The sequence below is a fragment of the Aotus nancymaae genome, unplaced genomic scaffold (genome assembly GCF_030222135.1).
Source record: "Aotus nancymaae isolate 86718 unplaced genomic scaffold, 86718_ANA_hifiasm-v0.15.2.pri h1tg000062l, whole genome shotgun sequence".
Classification (NCBI taxonomy): domain Eukaryota; kingdom Metazoa; phylum Chordata; class Mammalia; order Primates; family Aotidae; genus Aotus; species Aotus nancymaae.
This window is the reverse complement of record NW_026988476.1, coordinates 5,839,918-5,851,116: the sequence shown is the minus strand read 5'-3', so window position 1 is coordinate 5,851,116 and position 11,199 is coordinate 5,839,918. Positions and strand designations below refer to the sequence as shown.

The following is an 11,199-nucleotide window of genomic DNA, read 5'->3' as shown; positions in this document are numbered from 1 at the left end:
CAAGGTGATGGTATTAGGAGGTGAGGCCTTTTAAGAAGTAATTAGGTCATGAGAGTGGAGCCCTTTAATGGGATTAGTACCCTCATAAAATGGGCCCAGGGGAACTCATTTATCCCTTCCACCTTGTGAGGACTCAGCCAGAAGACACCATCTCCATCTGTGAACCAGAAAGTGGGGCCTCGCCAGATGCTGAGTCTACTGGAGTTGATCTTGGATTTCCCAGTTTTCAGAAATGTGACAAATAAGTTTCTGTTCTTTGAAAGCTACCCAGTACATGGCATTTTGTTATAGCAGCCAAACAGACTAAAACATACTTAATTCTAGAGTAATGAAATTTTAATTCTTTTAAACTATATCTCTTATCGAGTGAATTAAGCAGTTCAAATGCAAACTTCCTCATTATTTTAGCTCTTCTTTAATTTTCTACAAAATTTATAAATCTGTACTTTATGTTCTACTTCTTGAATATATTGTACATTGTATATTTGTTTTTGTGTTTCTTTTATTTTTCTTTGTGTGTTTTGGTGAATGGAATATTTTAAACTACTTATAGCTACAGACATCTATCTCACATCCTGATAGCACCTAAAACAATTGAGTGCTTAATGTATATTCATTGGCTTGAGTTGAAGAAAATATCTAAAAAGGACTTGAAAGATTCTATGCCTATTTCTCTTTTTTCAGAATCACACTTATATCAATCCAGAGAGATAAAAACCAGTCCTTCTGGACCTCAGCAAAACCTGAGTTCTGTCCTCTCACTTTCCTCCCCAGACAGCATGAGCTTCACCACTTGCTCTACCACCTTCTCTACTAACTACCAGTCCCTGGGCTCTATCCAGCCTCCCAACTATGGCACCCTGCCAGTCAGCAGCACAGCCAGCATCTATGCAGGTGCCGGGGGCTTGGGCTCCCAGATCTCCATGTCCCACTCCACCAGCTTCTGGGGCAGCTCGGAGTCTGGGGGCCTGGCTACGGGGATGCCAGAGGTCTGGCAGAAGTGGAGGGCATCCAGAACAAGAAGGAAACTATGCAAGGCCTGAACAACTGCCTGGCCTACTACCTGGACAGAGCGAGGAGCATGGAGACCAAAAATCGGAAGCTGGAGAGCAAAATTCAGGAGCACCTGCAGAAGAAGTGGCCTGAGGTCAGAGACTGGGGGCGTTACTTCAAGACCATCAAGGATCTGAGGGCTCAGATCTATGCAAATACTGTGGACCATGCCTGCATCATTCTGCAGATTGACAATGCCCATCTTGCTACTGATGACTTTAGAGTCAAGTATGAGACAGAACCGTCCAACTGCCAATCTGTGAAGAGTGACATCCATGGGCTCTACAAGGTCATTGATGACACCAAGTGTTACTTGGCTGCAGCTGGAGACAGAGATGGAGGCTCTCAAGGAGCAGCTGCTCTTCATGAAGAAGAACCACAAAGAGAAAGTAAAAAGCCTATAAGCCAATATTGCCAGCTCTGGGTCAACCAGTGAGGTAGATGCCCCCAAATCTCAGGACCTCAGCAAGATCATGGCAGACATCTGAGCCCAATATGACCAGCTGGCTCAGAAGAACCAAGGGGAGCTAGACAAGTACTGGCTCAGCAGTTTGAGGAGAGCACCACAGTGGTCACCATGCAGTTTGCTAAGATCAGAGCTGCTGAGAATACACTCACGGAGCTGAGACATACCGTCCAGTCCTTGGAGATTGACCTGGACCCAATGAGAAATCTGAATCCCAGCTTGGAGAATAGGCTGAGGGAGGTGGAGGCACGTAACCCATGTAGATGGAGCAGCTCAATGGGGGTCTTGCTGGCACAGACCCTGGCAGAGGGACAGCACCAGGCCCAGGAATACAAGGCCCCAATGAACATCAAGGTCAAGCTGGAGGCTGACAGCACCACCTACAGCCACCTGCTGCAAGACAGTGAGGACTCCATTCTTGATGATGTCCTGGACAGCAGAAACTCCAAGCAAACCATCCACAAGACCACCACCTGGAGGATAGTGGACAGCAAAGTGGTGTCTGAGACCAATGACAATGAAGTTCTGAGACACTGAGCCAGCAGAAACAGGGTGCCCTTTGGGGAACAGAAAGCCAATAAAAAGTTCAGAGGTTAAAAAAACAAAAACAAAAAACAGTCCTTCTGTTAAACTCTTAAAAAAAAGTGGTTTCCACCACCTTTAAAGTCACTCCTGTCTATTATTAAAAGTACTTACAGAAAGCTGAGTGTCCAGGCATGGTGCTCATGCCTGTAATCCCAGCACTTTGGGAGGCCAAGGCAGGCAGGTCACTTGAAGTCAGGCGTTCCAGACCAGCCTGGCCAACATGGTAAAACCCTATCTCTACTAAAAATATAAAAATTAGCCAAGTGTGATGGTATGTGCCTATAGTCCCAGCTACTTGGGAGGCTGAGGCAGAAGGATCACTTGAACCTGGGAGGTGGAGGCTGCAGTGAGCAAAGATTGTGCCACTGCAGTCTCCACTTGCTCCACCACCTTCTCTTCCAACTACCAGTCCCTGGGTGACAGAGTAAGACTACATCTCAAAAAAACAACAAGAAAAAAAGAAAGCTGGGTGTGTTGGATGGTGCCTGTAATTTCAGCTACTCAGGAGGCTGAGGCAGGAGGATTACTTGAGGTCAGGAGTTCAAGACCAGCCTAAGGAACATAATAAGACCCATCCCATCTCTGGGGAAAAAAAAGAGAACAGAAAGGAAATTTTATATATGGAAAATTATGTAAAATATACATTTTGTAATTTTATTAATTATAAAATAAGCATTTTAAATGATATATGAAATATAAAAGGATACATAAATCCTTTATCTCAGGGGTCCCCAACCCAAGGGCTATGGACCCGGGCCGCACAGCAGGAGTTGAGCAGCAGGCAAGCGAACATTACTACCTGAGTTCTGTCGCCTATCAGATCAGCAGTGGCATTAAATTCACATAGGATCATGAACCCTGTTGTGAACAGCACATGTGAGGGATCTAGGTTTTTACTCTTTATGAGAATCTAATGCCTGATGATCTGAGGTGGAACAGGTTCATCCTGAAACCATTCCCAACCCTACCCCTGTCCATGGAAAAATTGCCTTCTATGAAACCGGTCCCTGTGTCAAAAAGGTTGGGGACCACTTCTTTATCTTGTTTTTATTTTATCCAAAAAGCTGCAAATAGCATTTGCTATGTTACAAGACTTATAATACTATTAATATTATATAGAAAATGTGCTTTATAGCCTTTCTTTCTATAGAATATTAGGGGAAAATCAGTGAGATAATTAATAAGGAAAAGTGGAAATATTCATGAAATAGAAACAACTATTAAAAATAGGATTTTAATTCCTGGCATGAGATTTTAAAGCCCAACATACAAATTTAATTCCTCTTTTAGTACAGTATTTTTAGTCTAGTAACACCTCATGACTCAAGAACTGTGTACCTCAAAGTAAATGAAATTGAGGTTCAAAGAGATTTCAAGCCATTCAAAATATGTAGGTACCCAGTGACTATAAATTACTAAACTTCTGGCAATCTGTCTCTTTTCCTGACATCTGATTAAAGTTTTATCATATATGGGTATCAATTATTGTTTTGAGCATGGGCTCTGAATTTTACTGAGTTCACTAGCTCTAGACACTTACAAATATGTTTTGCTATAAATTACTGGCACTGTTTCTGTTGATATTCAGCATAATCAAACATTTGTAAGCATGCTGTCTTTTCAATCTGTTCAGCTGATGCACTTTACCTGATCTTTCATTAAAGTAATCAAAACACTTGCTGTGTCGCATCTAATGAATGTTGCATGTATGATTAAGTGCTTTCATTCATATTGCAAGTTTGATTTAATGTAATCTGCCTTTCAGACAGCCATTAGCGTAGCTCCTACATGAATTCGATTAATTGGCTGAATTCTTCCAGATGTCCATTAAGCATTACAGGAATTTCTATGTAGAAACAGCAGGGACTGTCTAGCACAGAACCAAACAATGAAATGTTATATTGCTGCCATGACTTAGAAAAAGCTGGATTCATTTTCATTAATAAAACATCTGTACTCCTGCACAGCTGTGCATTGAGATGCATTTATTTTATATGTTTATTTATCTTATGACTGTAAAAAGATAGTTAAACAGAAGCACATTTACTGAAATATAGACCCAGAGTTTAACAGATGCTGATTGACAAAACAGCTCAATTTTTAGTTTACAGTAGGTCCTAAACAGAAGAAAATACACTAACAGACACCTGTTTGAAACAGAATTAAAGAATATCTAAGATTATAGCAATAGAAATAAATGTATTAAAATGACATTAGAGACTTATTTTGAAAATGATTTGATTGTCCTATCCATTCCCAATGGACCTGTTCTGTTTGACAGAACAGGTCAAATGTATCTCTTGCTGGGACATTCTAAGTAGTTGTATCTTTCTCTCTCTTTTTTTTTTTTTTTTTTTTTTTGAGACAGGGCCACACTGTGTCACCCAGGCTGGAGTGTGGTGGTGCAATCACGGCTCACTGCAGCCTCAGCTTCTAAGGGTTCTGGTGATCCTCCCATCTCAGCCCCCAAGTAGCTGGGAATGCAGGCATGCACCACCACACCCGGCTAGTTTTTGTGGAGCTTTTTGTTTTTGTTTTGGTAGACACTGGGTTTTGCCTTGTTGGCCAGTCTGGTCTCCAACTCCTGAGCTCAAGGGAGCCACCCACCTAGGCTTCTCAAAGTGCAGGGGTTACAGACAAGAGCCACCGATCCTAGTCTTTCTACTTAATATGTTTTGTTTTGTTTTTGTTTTGTGTTATTTTTAATGAATAGGGAGAGATTTAGCCTTGAGCAGATCCTAGCTCAGTGCATTTTACCACTTAATACATGCTATTTTATGAATCATTTGGGAGATTTACCACAACTAATAATTGAAACAAAAGGTAAGTTTGAAAAGAAACCAGTATTACACAGAGACAATTATATATTCTCTAACATCAAATGTTCGTCTTAAAATTAAGAGTACCACAGAAATAACTTTTTGTATTATTTACAAGGATCTATAAATTGGTACTATCAATTAAAGCTGAAAATCTTATGTTCCATTTCATAATTATAACTCCATTTCATAATTATAAATAATCCCTGCTATAAAAACATATAGTATTGAACTTTTTCTTTTTTTTTTGTTACAAGGTCTCACTCTGTCACCCATGCTAGAGTACAGTGGCATGATTATAACTCACTATAGGCTCGAACTCCTGGGCTCAAGTGATCTTCCTGCATCAGCTTTTCAAATAGCTAGGATTACAGGCATGCACCACTGTGCCAGGCTAATTTTTTCTGTTTTGTAGAAAAACTACAATTTTTTTTTGTAGTTTTTCTCCCTATGTTCCTACTATGTTACCTAGGCTGGCCTGGAACTCTTGACCTGAAGTGATCCTTCCACCTCAGCCTCCCAAAGTGCTGGGATTACAGGAATGCCACCGTGTCTGGCCTATAGTGTTTAAATTTAAAAGTAAAATGCCTTTTATCCTTTCTTTACACAATTAGAGACAACATATATACTTGGAGAGAAAAAGAAAAAGTATTTGAGATGCCAAGGTGGGCAGATAACCTGAGATCAGGAGTTTGAGACCAGCCTGGCCAACATGGAGAAACCCCATCTCATACAAAAATTACCTGGGCATGGTAGGGGTGCCTGTAATCCCAGCTACTTGGGAAGCTGAGGCATGAGGATCGCTTGAACCCAGGAGGTGGTGGTTGCAGTGAGCCAAGATCCTGCTACTACACTCCAGCCTGGGCAACAGAGCAAGACTCTGTCTCAAAAAAAAAAAAAAAAAAAAAAGAAAAGAAAGAAAGAAAGAGAAAAAAGAAAGAGAGAGGAACATTCCCATTATAAAACATACATGCAAATCATTAATCATAATATAAATTTATAATTGAACTTTGAAATTTTACCTCGAAATAACTTCTCTATTAGAAGTTTCTACTTCACTGGAACATTTTTTAAAGTGATTATTACCTACTAGTTTATCCTGACTAGGTAAAGCTACACTAACTGAAAGAGGGCATGTTTTAGGATCAGATCATCAGTCATATATGCCATGTTAATAAGATGATGCTAGTTGGATTTCTATGATGGGGCTTAAATAGGCAATATCAGCCTTGACCAGGTTTGTTAGTCAGTTTTTTCAGAAAAGAAAATCCTATGAAGGAAAATAATTAGTAGTCTTCTTGTTGGTCTTGGTGCTATAAGCAGGCTTAAAAATACCAAGCTTTAAAAATATTTGAATTTATCATCTTTTTCACAGGCATTCAGCAAAAATTCATTGAACACCTACTATAGAAATATAAAGACATATGAGACACAATCCCTGCACTCATAAGAGAAAGAAAATAGCTAAGTGCATTACATGACAAGTACCATAATGAAAGTCATTTGAAGTCCTATGACAGCATTAAGGTGGGAATACTCCCCTCAGTTCCTCAAACTTCACAGAGGAGTGAACATTTGTGCTATATCTTGAAAGATGAATAGGAATAAAGTAGTCAAAATAAGAGAAAGGATTGGAGAGTAATAGGGTACTTCAGGCACCAAAAGCAGGGCATGTTGTCATAGGGGGAGCATTACTCTCCAGCCGTTTTCTTTCTTGTCAAGGGACATCCATTAGAGTGATGATCCTGAACTCTTTTCATCCCTTCACTTATCGTTTCTTCCCAGTTGTGGAGGATTTGCTTATTTTAACTAATGAGTTAGGGAGCAGGAACTTGATATGCTTGGCTCAGCCACTTCCTTCCTCCCTCCTCTGTCTGATAGACCTGGTCTGCTCTTGGCCTTATGTAAGCTTAGAAATAATTGGTTGCTTATGTGAGATGAGGCCAGTAGTTATCCTATTGTTACTGAGACAGGATGGGATCCTGTTCTTCCTAGACAGGATTGGTAAGTATGTTTAATTCTGGGCTTCAGATTTAAGAAGGCTTTTAGTTTCCATATCTAAGCCACATTCTCCAATCTAGCCATTGTCAGTAATAATAGTGATATTTTGTTCTCAAACGGCCTCTGTCAGTTGGTTTAGAACTCAGGAAAGGGATTAGGATGTTATTTATTGTCCACCCCCCACATACACTCCCCCAAAAAGAAAAATTCTCAAGTAATGTAGAGGCCTAGAGCCATGAAAGTCATGTATTCAGAGTGTTGAAGCATAAAGTGATTGAGAGGGAAAGAGAAATGAGACTGGAAAAGTGAGACCAGATTGTGAAAGACACCAAGCCTTGGCAAGAGTTCGCTTGAAACACTTTGTTACAATGTATAAAGATGAAGATGTTGTCTCAGAAACTGACTAAATGCCCAAATGGAGCTTCTTGGGTGTGATGATCCCTTGCTTCTCAAACAGTGACTTTCGAGCTTTATTGCACATCAGAATCATTTGGAAACCTTGGTAAAATGCAAATCTTGAGCTTCATGTTTAAATATTCTGGTTTAGTATAAGTACAGTATGAGTCTCAGGAATCTGTATGTTTAACAAACTCCCTAGATGATTCTCATGCCGTAAATTTTAACTTTTCTTGGAGAAATACTGTTCGAGGGTCTGAGCTGAAACTTTATTATTGTAGAAATTCAGTTTTGGCAGAATAGTCAAAAATGTTCAGATTCATAATCAAGCCCCTAAGATACTTAAATGTAAACTAGAATGCTGATTGATTTACACCAAGAACTATAGCCTTAAAAGGACTGGATTCCTTGGGGCCATAGAGAGCACATCCTTTCTCTGTAGGAAAATCCGTACGGGAAGCCACACTATAACCAAAGGCTGCTTGATCACTTCGGATTCATGCAATGAGAGTTAGTTGGATCACTGTTACTAATGGCATCAAGCTTTTCTAATATATCCATCTTCACTGTTGCGGATAGACTTGCAAAGGGGATTGGAAGCTGCTAAGGGGAGTAGAAGTTGCTCCCTCTGCCCAGGGCTATGCTGAAGACACACTGAAAAATTCCTGCTCTTGGCCTCTCCTTTTTCTAGTCTTCTTTTTCACATATTTTTCAGGTAAGATTAAATATAATTGATAAGGTTAAAGATTTAGATATATTTTCTTGAAAATATACTTGTTACCTTGAATAGCATTTAGATGCTCCTAGAACTGTAGCATTTACAGAGTATTGGTTAGAACTAAATATTTCTGTAAATGAATATAAGCTTCATGATGTCAGGGACCTTGACTTCTGATTCACCACTTTATCTCAGGTGCTTAAAATAGTGACTGGCATAAAAGAGTAGTCAAATTAAATATATTTTTTTGAATAGATGATTAGCCTCATATATTACATTTTTATTATTTTCATTTTTATTTTTATTCTCAAAGGGAAATTGATTCCAAAATCTGGGGCCCTCTTGCCCCTGCCTGTTATGAATTAACCACACACCTCAACGAAATGCCTAAAGCAAAATTAGCTGCTTAAAAAAAATTGTTTTTTTTTTGTTGTTGTTGTTTCTCACTACTACACTTATGAGTACAAAATCAGTTGCCTTTGTTACACTTTTGTGATTGGGATGTTACATGTTGTCAGAATCTGTTTTGATTTTTAGCATCAATCTCTGAGTTTATGTTTTGTGAGTTCCCAACTGGTTAAAAAGAATAGGAAGTCTCTGCTTGCTCAAGAATAAAAAAGAAGAGAAATGGAGATGACTAAATACCATTTCCTTTAGTATTTATGATAGCTAAATTTAAGAACTTTTTCCTTGACACGTAAGTGATTATCACCAACCCTCTTCACAAAAAATGTGAGGGGAAGTTCTTTAGATTCTGAGCTTAAGAAACGTTGATAAATATTTGAAAATTCAACTAATTAAAAATGAAATACAGCCAGCTAAGCTCCAGTCATTTTTAATTTACAATATTGCTTTGCTTTCAAGGCAAATGTAGACAAGTCACAACTTCTTTTGATGCCTGAGGGATTGAAAAAATTAAATCAGCAGGATTGGCTATTGATGTTTTCTAGCAAATGTTTTGAAATCTCTGCCTTTCATCCATCTTGTAGGAAAATAGGATTGCTTTTTGAGCCTTCAAAGATATTAATTCCTTTAATAAATCCTTACTTATGTGTTGAAAACTTCCCATGGTTAGGTTTCTGTAGCAATCTCTACATCAGGGGTAAATGTTGCCCGCAGGCAGACTCCCAATATTTTTTCCAAGTATCATCACTCTTGGACTGAAACTGGGGCTAACCAACATTACAACAGATTAAACACACCTTCTGTTCAGCCTCTTTTCATAAGATTTCTTTATTATATTCTTTGCAAGGCAAATTTCATGACAGGCTGTTTGCCTTCCTGGTGATCAGCACTTAATGAGATAAAGCACAAACATAAGCAGTGACTGTCCCAGTTTTGTACTTTGATCCCTGCTTCTCTAACCAATGTGAAAAAAGATCGAGAGCTACTTGAGATTCCTAAAATACAAAGAATATTTGTCATATAGTAAACCAATCAGAGCTTCATTCAATAAAAAGAATAAAAATCTAATATAGAAGTTAAAAACAAAGCACAGATGTGTACATACATGAAAGGTGGGCTTGAGGGGGAAGGGAAGTTGACCATATTGTGAAGATTTTGTGTAGAGCATCTATTTCTCTAATGCTTTTCACCATAGTAATTATACAAAGATACTAGAAATGAGAAGATAGAACCAAAACTATCAGATGACCTTCTTGAGGACAGCATTATTTAAGGGAATTTCTTTTATTAAAAGGAGGAAGCATTTATGACATTGGTTTAAATGTTGTTATGAGACATTCTCCTTGAAATTCCTGCCTAAGAGATTTAATATTAATGTGCATCTGCTTTAAAAAAAAAAAAAAAAGTTTAAAGTCTTATCTTTTTTGTCTAAGCCTAAAAAAAAGAATGATAAATAGACTGGCTTTTGTGGGAAAGAAAGAAACTCAATAATGACAAGTAAATGAGCTAACACCTTTTCCCTGAGACTAAACTAAAGAGGGAGGGACTACATAGCTTTTGACTATAGAAAGGGAGATGACAAAGGAAAAAAAATTAGTGCAGTGAGCAGTATTAGGAAATTTTGAGGAACAGTTTGAAAGCCTGAAACACAGCAGGGTTTAGCATCTCTTTTTCATTAAGAATCTTCATCTAGCATCCTTGAATTACTAATTTGCTTTAGGCTGGTGTTTCCTGAAAGTTAAAAAATCCTAAGCTGATGAGTCCTAAATAAATAAACAATATTGTCTTAATACTACTGACCATGGAACTATATATTTAAAGATATACTTTATTTCATTTTTACTATTAAGGTGTAATAATGAAAAATTAAACATTACATTAAATGCTTTAAAGATTCTAATTTTAGAAAAACCATGTGCCTAATTATGTATATAAATGGATAGACCTAGAGATACATATATGTATATGTAATAAATATGTAATTAGAAAAACTAATCAGGTGTGTACCTTACTGTTGTGAAAGTCTATCATTATTTACTTTAAGTAGTGTGGTCTGCCATTAATGAGGAAAATACATAAGAATAAAAATATGAAATTCCCACAAGTAAATTTTAATTTCATTATTCAAGAAGGATCTATGCTTACACTTTACTATAATGCCATCCATAATGGTTTACTCCATGTCAAAAATATATATTATCCTTGATAATTGAACTCTAGAGTTCTAGTTGCTAGTTTCTTCCTTTTTCTACTTACCCTCAAAGTTTCTGATTCTCCAAGTCTGAGAAGTTCTGAGCATCTCTATTTTTTTTTATTTTTGTTTGTATATAGTAGACATATATTTAGGGGTCCTATGAGATATTTTGATACAGGCATACAAGGCATAATCACATCAGGATAAATGGGGTATCCATCCCCTGAAGTATTTATGCTTTGTGTTACAAACAATCCAATTATACTATTTTAGTTATTTTTAAGTGTACAATAAATCATTGTTGACTGTAGTCACCCTGTTGTGTTATTGAATACTAGCTCTTATTCAGTCTTTCTAAATATATTTTCGTACCCATTAACCATCTCAACTTCCTTCCTACTCCCTACTATCCTTTCCAGCTTCTGGTAACCATCATTCTACTCTCTGTCTCCCACAAATGAGTGAGAACATGCAAAATTTGTCTTTCTGTGCCTGGTTTATTTCACTTAGCATAATGTCTGCCAGTTCCATCCATATTGTTGCAAATGAAAGGATCTCATAT

At 37.8% G+C, this 11,199-nt stretch overlaps 1 pseudogene; it reads left to right on the top strand.

Annotated features, from left to right (window-relative positions):
- The first annotated feature begins 679 nt into the window (after positions 1 to 679).
- On the top strand, positions 680 to 2,065 carry LOC105729832 (keratin, type I cytoskeletal 18-like; annotated as a pseudogene).
- Positions 2,066 to 11,199: the final 9,134 nt, after the last annotated feature.